Below are 10,162 nucleotides of genomic sequence, written 5' to 3'. Positions count from 1 at the left end.
AGCTGGGTTAGAAACCAGGACTAGCTAGCAGTGTCTTCCTTGTGAACAATTGCAAATGCAATGGGAAAGATGTTGTTATTACCATCTCTTCCAGTTGCAGCCAATATTTGTTGCCCTGTTGTCAACTTAACAAAGCAACCATCAACACCTAAAACCAAACAGAACACATTAGTACCAAACATAACCAAATGCAATGGGAAAGATGTTGGGAAAATAATTATGCAAGTACCTATGAAGGGTCTGCAACCATTTAGGAAGCCCTCTTTGCAAGCATTGAGGCACATGAACAAGCCATGAAATCTAGGGTTTCTGCTAGGATGAGTCTTCAAATGCTTTGTTGTAACAATGCATCTACTTCCAGGATTGGTATCCAGCACAGCTTGGAGGTAATCCCTTATCCTAGTGTATTGTGCCCTCTGATCTCCTTGGACAACTTCCTTAGCTGCTTTCCTTGCCCTGTAGGCCATGTGAATGGACACTTCAATTCCATATTTTTTCTTCAAATTGTCCATTATTGCCTGGACAGGTGTGTTTATGTCAGACCTTAACTGTTGCTCACACTCATGTGCCAACCACCTAGCAGTCACTTTGGTGCTCTCTCCAATAGCAGGACAATTGTGGTACAAGTTCATTTTCTTTATGCAAAATGTCCTCTCATGTGCAATTTTGGAAGCAGCAATGAAAAAAGGACAGTCATCTGTACTGCAAACTACAATAACGCTATCTGAGCAATTACTATGAAATGAGTAGTTCCTGTTTTGTGAGATGTGAAATGTAAGCAGTGCCCTTCTGAACTGTTGCACATCTAGGAAACAAAGTTTCTTGACAAATTGTTCTTGTGGGTTTTCCCTCTTCTCATCATACCAAACCCTAACTTTATTCTTTTTGGCCCTGCTCTTCCTACCATTTGGTAGCTTAAATGGTGGAAGCTGAGCCCAATCGTTCTCTTCCTGACTTAAGTCACCTGGGTTGCTCTCCTCATCAGATGAAGGTGTCCAGTCTTGCTCTATGATTTGATCCAAACTTGCATGGGATCTTGTTGTCGGCCCCTTCCCCCTCCTCTTACTTCCTCCTGTGCTGCTACTACCTCCTGCACTGCTTCCTCCTACACTGCTTCCTCCTCTCAAGCCCTCATCTAGTGGCTCCTCCTGTCCTTCCTCTTCAACTCTTCCTTCATTCTCCTCCTCCTCATCTGGTCCATATAGCTCTTCTACATTAGTGTCTCCTTCAAAGTGATATAGTGGATCATCCCTATGCCTCTTCATTGCCTCCAACCTAGCCAATATGTCCTCATCTTCTAGATCTTCATCCTCACTTTCACTATCAGTGAACTCCTCAGCAAGCAGCTGTGGGAGTTTTCTTTTTGCTGCATTGTACTTCTCTCTTTGTATCTTATTACTCCTGTACCTTTGAATTTGTTCATTTCTTTTCTGCTCCATCATCTGCTCAATGTGCTCTTGCTCTTGGTCTGTCTGCATGAAATACGCATGCCTCTCATTACCATTGTCCAAAGCAAACTCAGGTTCACTTGGGCCCTTTTGCTTTAACAAACAAGAGCTCTCCTGTGTGTTCATTACTTGGACTGGCTGTGGTTGGGGTTTCACTGGACTGGGGGAAAAAACTCCTGAATTGTCTACCTCATAGACAACTGGCACACCTATTTCTGACAAAGGAACCTGCTCTTCATAAGCATGACCAATGTCCAAATCAACTGGTCTAGGTGCATCACTTCTCATAACTGTAATGTTAACAACATTCTTTCCTTTACTAGCTATGTGATCCAACATTTCTTCCACCTTGTCATCATCAGTTAATTCTTCCATTCCTGACACCCCAACTCCTCGATCTCTAACATAATACATAAAATCCCTTGAACTATAGCCTTCTACCTCTATTAGGGCAATGAGATTCCAGAAGGTTATGCCTGATAAACATATTGTTCTTTCCAAGTTATCTTTGTCTAGGAAATGGAACCTCACTTCCCATTCTTCATCATCCAAGCTACAAATTCAGATAACAGGTATAAGAATAAGATGAAATAATTCATTTAATTCAGAAAACAAGTCATTTAATTTTGCTGTTAAGTAGGTCAGTTAACTGGTATAAGAATAAGATGAAATAATTCATTTAACAATGTTAAAATTATTGTTAAGAGGTCAGATTCGTGTTAAATGGGTCAGTTCATAGCCATATTAATAAGTTGAAAAAATTCAGTTAACAGTGCTAAAATTCGTGGCAACAGAAATTTCTGATTCAATTTACAATACTAAAGTTGGTGAAGACCAGTATTTGATCAAACAACAGACAGAGAGGATTTCTGTCAAATTACTCATGCTAAAATTAATTTCTGTGAGACCACCAATCATGTGACAGATAGGATATCATATAACACTAACCCTAATGCTAGAACCCTAACCCTAGAACCCTAACCCTAGAACCTTAACCGTACTACACTTACCCAAGAACACTAACTAACCCTAGAACCCTAACCCTAAAATGCCAATCGGGGAAAAGACAAAGAAGGAGGAGGATGACTTACTCCACACCGCCGAAGGAGGAGGCAAAATGTTGGCTGCCCGTCGGATTGGCCTTCACCGCCTGGGCGAACACAGTAGCCGCCGTGTATTCCAACAACTTCGGCGCCGACGACGGTTGGGGAAGAGGCAGCGCGCTCGAGGGATTGGAGCTCCCGCAGAACTCCGGCGGATCTCCAACACCGCCGCCCGGAGCATCCCCACCGGCAGCAACTCCGCCGCCGCCGTCCACGCCGCCAGGTTTCGTCGTCGCCATGGATTGAAGCTGGAGGGAGAGGTCTGGTCTGGTCGGGTGCGGGCGGTCGGTCTGTCCGGCGCGACCAGACCGCGTCGGTCTGGACCAAACGGCGCCGTCCACGCGTCCGTTAGGACACGTCACCCAAATTGGGCCCCACCTGTCGGGAACGCCCTCAACCGCGCCAAATGGCAGGTTCAGTGCAATCTGCAAAACTTTTACTGAATGCGCGGTGGCTTTTGCAAAAAATTAGCGATCAGGTTCTTTTCTGCAAGAGAAGCCCCAAATGTGGTGGTTTCTTGCAATTCACTCAGAAATTGACTCCCAATTGCGGCCAATATCCTGGTTAGGCAGGGCCCTGGCGATTGCAAATGTGTCGTATGTTGCCTTGAGAAAAATGTTGACCACATCCTCTTCAACTACCAGCCAGCCAAGTTCTTGTGCCCGTCAAGGACTGTGGTGTACATGGAACCCTTCCTCTTGCGTCGATCTGATTACCATAGTATCCTACTTAGTAGGAGCAAAACAATGTATAGTGAGGCGTCTAATCGCGGTCCAATCCTAGGCACTTGCCTGCACAACCCTCGTGATGTTCCTTTTGGTGGAGAGATTGTCTAAATTTTTTAACAATGTACAAGGACAATGCCTCATGTTTGCCACAAAATGGGTTCACTGTTGGATTCTGGAATGACAATTGGGGACCCTTGTCGAAGGACTAGACTTGGCCACATCTTCATTCATTTTCCAAGAACACGGAAGCAACACTAAAATCTGTGAGCAGTTTGGAAAACCTAGCAGATCACTTTCATTTACCCCTTTCAGAAGAGGCCTATGCACAGCTCCAAGAGATGACAAATTTTCTCCAGACCCCACATCTGAACGACAGCATGGACCAGTGGCAGTACCCCCCTGGAGCTTCTCACTTCCAAGTTTCCAAAAACTATAAATTTCTAACTATTTGTACTGTTGTCATGCCAGCTCTGAAATGGATTTGGAAGTCTTGTTGCCAGCTCAAACATACATATTCTTCTGGCTTTTGATCTACAACAAACTTAACACAAGAGGATGCCAAACGGCAACGAGACATGGGCTCCAAAGCGGTGCCTTCAAGAAGGGCATATGACATTCAGGGCACTTCAAACTTGATACTCACGACCAAGAAAATCGAAATTTTCAAATGCAAAATCGTAAGTTTCAATGATTAAAACTTAAAACTTACTGTGCCCTCACGCGGGATCCAACTACTTTGCGAATCGCGAGGCAATCGAGCGGTGGGGCAGGGCTTGACAGTGACAGGTGCGTGCCCCTACGAATTTCCTGGATATTGTAACGTCATGTATCCATCTTTTTTCTTGAACTACCCTCAAACTTTATTAATCAACTGAGAAGAGTTACATATTTCAAGACAAAGGGCAACAGAAACGAGGGTGGATCACCATCCCAATTAAAATCTAATTTAGAATCATAAGAGCGCTTCGCTAGTTGGGGAGCAACACAATTTGCCTCCCGGGACAGTAAGAAAAAGAAACTCCTTTGATTATCGTGGCCTTTGCAAAACATTCCGCTAGCATGGCTGTATGAGGACTGAAAATCTCAGAAGCACCATTGCATGCATTGATTAGTTCCAATGAATCAGACTCAAAGGTAACCTGGTTGTATCCCAAACTCTCTACCAGCTCCATTCCTTTTAGCAAAGCAATGGCCTTAGCCGTGGCAGCATTAAGGACAGAACTTAAAAAGGTTGCCGCACCAGCCACTGCCTCCCCCATGTTATTACGAAGAACAATACCAACCGGCAACCGCACATGTACCATTGTCATGGAAAGAAGCATTTGTATTCAGTTTATAGGAGCCAGCTCTTGGCTTTGTCCATGATATTTCAGGAGGTTTACTGTCAGGAGCAGCAAACCCATAGTTGGACATTAAGGCTTGAACTGCAAAGGCAGTACGGGGTGGGCCTGCGACCAATTCTCCTTTCTCCAACTCTCTTCGTTGCCACCATATGTACCAACAAGCAGCAACAATCGATTCTTGTAGTCCCAAAGTTCCCAAGATAGGCGACTGCCGATTTTGATTGCATAAGATATATTCAAAAACAACTGAGCCCGATCTGTCCACAATCAGGGCATTTTTAATGACATCATGAAGACCCAGTGCCTCCCAAATGCACCGAGCACGAGGACATGTGAATAGGAGATGACAAATATCCTCCAGACCCGTCGAGCATACTGGGCATTGCAGCGATACAGGGATATATCTTGCTGCCAAGACAGCCTTTCCCGACACGGTACCATGCAATGCCTTCCAAATGAAAATTTTAATCTTGCTTGGCACTTTTAACTTCCACAAAATATCCCATATAGGGTTTGGTCTTGAAGCTCCCTGTCCATCTTCTCTTCACACCCTAGCACCAAATTGATGCTTCCATTCTGTATAGTACGCCGATCGTACCGAGAAATAAGAAGACTGTGTGTTGTGCCAAGCAATAAATTCCTCCTGCATGTGCTCACTCAATGGGATCATAAGAATATTGTGTGCATCAATGGGGAAAAATACATCTCTGATTAGATCTTCATCCCACCTCCAGGAGTCATGATCAATTAACTCATCAACTGTTCAAAGTATGCAATTCCCTCTTCTAGTAATGATCTTTCTAGACGGCAATTTGGGACCCAGTTGTCCTCCCAAATATTGATTTTTGCTCCGTTTCCAACTCTCCATATGTGTCCATCTATGTAAAACGGATGTTCCAAGTTTTTGGTTTTCTTTCTTTCCGTTTGAACTATGTGTTGTAACATTACTATTTAGCTCCTTTGTGATGGCCTTTATATTATTACCAATGTTTTAAATAGCGGGCTATGGCATTTAGCAGCAACCTTTAAAAACAGCTATAGCGGTAAATTGTACATGAAATCATTTAGCGGCAACATCCTCAAACAGCTATAGCGGAGCTATAGCGAGGCTATAGCCGGCTATTTAAAACTATGATTATTACTAGATAATTCCCGTGAACTAAACTAGGTTATATGGTTAGGTATCCTATGGTGGAACTGGCCCATCGGAATTCAAGACAACTCAGACGAGACCCTGACCTGAGAATGGTCCAAAAAAGACAAGGACGATAACGCTTACATGAAGGAATTCCAATAAGATAATCAATGGAATAAATACTAAGGCTCCTTTGGTTTGTAGGATTTTTGTAGGAATTCTATAGGATAGGATTTGCAAAGGAAAAATTCCTTTGAAGTCCTTTGGTTTGTAGGAATGAATTCCTATTCCTATGTAGGATAGAAATCAATCCTTCACGTTTGGGAGGGAAAAAACATTAGCCTAGATTCAATGAAAAAAAAATCCTATCCTATGCACCAAATGGCATCTCTTTCTCTATAGGAATTGACATGCATATCATCTCACTTCCTATGATTTTCCTATTCCTATAAAATTCCTATCCTATGAACCAAAGAAGGCCTAAGTTTTTTTGCTCCTTCTACTAAGACGTTTCACTTCGCTTCAATCTCATATATCTAAAAGTGTGTACATCTAGACAAGAGCAAAATGGTCTCACTAATTATGGATGCCTATCTAGATGGATGGTAATCCTTCTTCCTAGGAATTCTAAGGGTATCCGATCGATATCCACTTGTGGGTTCTTAGTCAATACGGCGGGCAAACGGTGGCCCATACGCCTAGACATGTATGCATGGAGCCAATTCTGCATCCACCACACAGTACCCGTGAAGCTCTCGTGGCCTCACGCCGTTTTCATGGACCAACGCCTATTTAAAGCAACGGCCATCTTCATAATCCTCCACACGAAGCATCTTCTTCAACCATCCCTTAAGCACCCGATAGGTCAACTGCAATGCTCAAGGTTATGACATCTCGGTTGTGCTAATCCTTGTCGTCCAGTGGCGTGCATTCATGGATGGACGGCGTACCACTCATGCTATTGGCCGAGCAGCCTCGTTGAAGGTTGTTTCCATCGCTACAGACCGCTCATGCAGTCCTTGCCGTCGCCCCTACCGGCAAGTTTGCCATGATGGAAGAAACCTTTCAACAGGCAGCTCGTCCCATAGCTTGAGTGACACCCGTTTTATGAATCACCATGATGAGTGCGATGAAGGTTTTCTCCATCAAAATAATAGAGAACAATGAATATCTTTTTTTTTGCAGGGATAGAACAATGAATATCTTCTCCACACAAAAAGGGAAAATGACGGATATATATCTTACAAAGAACATGATCAGATGATCTACAGAGATGCTCCATGTACATTGAAAGATGCAATGAATTTCTCCCTCTGTAACGAAATATAGTGTTTAGATAACTATTTTAGTGATCTAAACGATCTTATATTTCTTTACAAAGGGAGTACTATATGGCAATTTGCTTCAGTATCAATCCGTGTACATGCAATCCATTATTAAATCAATTTGTGTCAGGTACAAAGCCATTCTTCACATACAGTATCATTTTCTTTTGTTTCTTCCCTTTTTTCTTCTCCAATTTTTCATTATTTTTTTGCATTTCGTTTCTTCTTCTTTTTTCTCTTTTTTTTTTCTTTTGTTTCTTCTTTCTGTTTTCTTTGTTCTTGTGATTATTATTCTGCATTTTTTGTATATGTCAACAACATTTCTCTAATACACATCTAACATTTTTCCAATACAAATTAAATGTTTTTGTAATACATGGTCAACATTGTTTCTATACACATTTAAAATAGATACAAGATTAGCATTTATTGATAGATAAATAAAAAATTCATATATTTTAATTTATTTTAAATGCTTGATCAACAGTTTTAAAATAAAAGATACATATGTTTTTGAATACATTGTCAACACTTTTTTATACATATTTAACAGTTTTCCAAATGCTTGATTAACATTTTTTAAATACTTGCTTAACATTTTTTTAAATGCTTGATTAACATTTTTACATACATGATCAAAAAAAATCATCATTTTTTAATACATGGTCAAAAAATTTCTATGCACATTTAACATTCTCCAAATGCTTGATTAAATTATTTTAAATACCTGTTCTACATTTTTTCAAATGCATGATTAATATTTTAATATAGATGATACAGATTTTTCTTCTTTACTAATACATGGTCAACATTTTTCCTATACAAATAAAAAATTTCCCACAGGCTTGACTAAAAATTTTCAAATAATTTTCTAACATTTGTTTTCAAAATGCTTGATAAACATTTTTATATACATGATAACAAAATTTCATAATTTTTTATATACATGATCAATAAGTTTTGTATTAACATTCAAGATTTTCCTCAATGCTTTATTAACATTTTTCAAATACTAGATCAATTTTTTAAAAATACTTTTTCTAATTTTTTGAATGTTTTTGAAGAGTGTTTTTGGTAATGCATATATTTATAATATTTTAATTTACAAACAAAGGTAAAAATTAAAACAGAAAACAGGAAAACGAGGCGTCTGGCCTGCTGTGTGCGTGGCCCGGCCCATCTTGCTCTCCCCTTCAGACAAGATTAACATTGCTGGTCAACTTTTTTTTCTATACACATTTAACACTTTTCAAATACAATTTTAACAACTTTTAATGCAATGTTAACATTTTCTCTATACCCATTTAACATTTCTCAAAGGCAAGTTTAGCATTTTTTTAATACATGGTCAACATTTTTTAAAAACTTTTTCAACATTTTTCAAATGATTGATTAACATTTTTCAAATACAAGATTAGACTTTATTTAATACATTGTCAACATTTTTTATACGCAGTTACAAAATATTTGAAATATAATATTAACATTTTTAACGCATGGATGACATTTTTCTACGCACATGTAATATTTTTTTTGAATGATTGATCAAGATTTTTGAAATACAACATTAACATTTTTTTAATTCATGGTCAACATTTATATACACATTTTACATTTCACAAATACTTGGTTAAAAATTTCGAATACTTGTTCAACAGTTTTTTCAAATTCTTGGTTAACATTTTACATTTCCCAAATAGTGATTAACATTTTTATATACATGATAAAAAATGCATCATTGTTTTAATACATGATCAATATTTTTTGCTATATACATTTAACATTTTTCCAACTGTTAGATTAACATTTTGCGAATACTTGTCAACAATTTCCCAATACTTGTGGAACATTTTTAAATGTTTTTTTAATATATAATATGTATTATTATAATATTTAAAGTATAAACAAAAGTATAAAAATAGAGCAAAAAATTAAAACAGAAAACATAAAATGTGAACATAAATATATAAAAAGGAGCTTGTGGTCTCCCGTAAACCTGTGCCGGCCCATCTTGGTCCCCCTTCAGCGAGGGTACCTCGAGAGCAACTAACTAAAGAGTGTTCGTTGCGAACCTCCCCAAGGATCACTTGGGGATGCGTCGAGAGCGCGCCCAGCTGCCGCCACGTGTCCCGCTCTGTGCGGTTTCTCCGGATTTTGTGTTTTTTTTTTACACGTGTATTCTGCTTTTTAGATGGGTTTTTCCTGGTTTTTCAGCTTTTCGGTTTTTCTCCAGTCTTCCTTAGGTTTTGGACCAGAAAATATTTACGCGAAAAAACAACTTTTCTTTTTTCTCTTTTCGCGAGAGGCACACTTTTTTTGGTTTAGGGAACCTTCTAGAAGGTTCATGACTTTTTTATTTTCTGTTTCTTTTTCGTTTTTCTGTCTTATTTTCCATTTCTTTCTTTCCTTCTTTCTCGTTTTTTGTTTCTTTTTTTCTTTTTGGTTCCTTCTTCGTTTTTTCTGTTTCCCCCTTTCTTTTACTCTATTTCAATTTTTATTTTTATTTTTTGCTTTTCAAGTCTTTTTCTTTATCATCAAGTGTTCAGGAATTTAAAAATATTCATATCTTTAAAATTAGGCTCATTTTTTGGAAATGTTTCTAGTTTGAAATTTTGTTTAAAAATTAGGAATTTCAAATTTGTTCACTTATTTTATAAGAATTGTTTGAAAATTCAAGAAAAAAATTAACTACATATTTTTAAAAGGTTCGCCTTTTTTATGTTTTTGTTGCCAAATTCACAAAATGATTGGGGATTTCAAAAAATGTTCTCACTTTCAAAATGTGTTCACGGATTTAAAAAAAAGCATGTCTTTGGATATTGTTCGCGAACTCAAAATATTTTTGAGGAATTTTAAAAAAAATTCTCATTTCTAAAAATTTGTCATAAATTCGAAAAATCTTCTGTAATTTTGAAAAATGGTCCCTAGCTTTTGCAATTTTGTTCACATATTCAAAAAATTCATATCTTTTGAATTTTAGAAAAAGTTTCGTTTTGTAAAAATTGTTCTTAATTTTGAAATATGTTCGTGTTTTGAATTTTTTTCATAATTTTTAAAAATATGCGTGTTTTCAAATTTTG

The sequence above is a fragment of the Triticum urartu genome, chromosome 2A (genome assembly GCF_056163025.1).
Source record: "Triticum urartu cultivar PI428250 chromosome 2A, HENAU_Tu73, whole genome shotgun sequence".
Classification (NCBI taxonomy): Eukaryota; Viridiplantae; Streptophyta; class Magnoliopsida; order Poales; family Poaceae; genus Triticum; species Triticum urartu.
Note: the sequence above shows the minus strand (reverse complement) of the source record.